We start from the raw sequence: 1,481 nt of genomic DNA, 5'->3' as shown, positions 1-1,481 counted from the left end.
TTCACAAGCCAAAAGGATGTGTTTTATCTGCTATGACAATAGCAATACCTAAGGCTCTGTGTCAACTGGCTTGGTAATTAGTGTGCCAACGTGGCTGTAGCTTACTTTACTTCTGGGTCCCTCCAGGTTCTCCACCTACAGCATATTTCAAGAAATCATTAAGTTCCACAACATTATGACTGAAGAGACCTGCTATTTCTTTTTTCATTTTTAAAGAGACCATGTTTTCCCCTTTCAAGTTTCATTAGTATGGACGAAAATACCGTCTTGGAAATTGAAATCTCCTTTGCAAATGCATTAGATTGATCTTGTTTCTTCCTGACACAGTTCACTCAGTAGACTGTGCGGGGCATTCTGCAAACAGCCCTGAACTGGCAATTAGAAGTGCGAGGTTGTATTCTCTGATCTGTTGGAAGACTTTCCAGAAGGAATTGGAATTTTCTGGCTTTCAGTTTCTCATCTGTAAAGCCGGTAGTTTGCCCTTGATGACTCCCAGGTTCTCTTAGGCTGTGCACATCATTTGATGTAGTTTTCTTTTTATCAGATGGTAAAGACCATCTCCCCCTTTGCTTCCAGCTATTGTCATTCACAAAGAAGACTGAGAAGGCAGTGAGACTTGGGCAAAGACTGAAAAATGAAAGACAGGTAAAGATGTTAGTTTATGTCTAGACAAAACTGAGTGCTACCTTGAAGGTAACCAATTAGAGCCAGTCACAGGCAGGGTTAGCCATCAGATCACTCCAACTACTTATAAATGCTTACAAATAATTAAATACTCCTGGCAAGGGACAAAAAATACACTATACACAAAAAATGCATTATATACAATGTTTGTATATACAGAATATTGGTAACAGTCCATGTGATAACCCTGAGGATGAGATCTGGAGAACATTTCTAGATATGCAATATTTGTAGTCATAATACAGAGGTCAACCCTGATGATCACAGTGCTGGGGCCGCAGCCTTTTGTTTGGTGATGGGAAAGCAGTGATGGGGTAAGGATGAGAAAGTATGAAATGGAAATGATAAAAAATCATCAATACAAGAAATCTATGCTTAGTTGTATAAATTAAAAGTAAACACTGCTTTTTTACTCATGCTAAAGAAAGTAGTAACATTTATACTGGGGCACCTGGGAGGCTCAGTCAGTTGAGTGTCCAGCTCTTGACTTTGGTTCAGGCCATGATCCCAGACTCATGGGGTCCAGTACCTCATTGGGCTCCGTGCTGATCACAGAGCCTGTTTAAGATTTTCTCTCTCCTTCTCTCTCTGTGCTGTCCATCCCCCGTTCATGTGCTCTCTCTCTTAAGTAAAAGAAGAAGAAACACAATAAGAAGTTATCTCCATATCTATTACTGTTCCATTTATCCACAAATAAGTTGTCAAAATATAAAATAAATTAGGTTGATAATTTAAGGAGTTATAAAAAGTTAATAAGGAGTTAGGACTTCCATATGCTAACTCTTATATTGAAGTTT

At 38.8% G+C, this 1,481-nt stretch overlaps 1 long non-coding RNA gene across 1 annotated transcript; it reads right to left on the bottom strand.

Annotated features, from left to right (window-relative positions):
- LOC115278243 lies at nucleotides 1–1,251 on the bottom strand. The gene is made up of 2 exons (XR_003902777.1): nucleotides 1,214–1,251; nucleotides 1–627 (listed from the first exon to the last, which is right to left on the bottom strand). It is a non-coding gene; the product is annotated as an uncharacterized LOC115278243 (long non-coding RNA).
- Nucleotides 1,252–1,481: the final 230 nt, after the last annotated feature.

The sequence above is a fragment of the Suricata suricatta genome, chromosome 14 (assembly GCF_006229205.1).
Source record: "Suricata suricatta isolate VVHF042 chromosome 14, meerkat_22Aug2017_6uvM2_HiC, whole genome shotgun sequence".
NCBI lineage: Eukaryota > Metazoa > Chordata > Mammalia > Carnivora > Herpestidae > Suricata > Suricata suricatta.
Note: the sequence above shows the minus strand (reverse complement) of the source record. Positions and strands in the feature narration are given on the sequence as shown.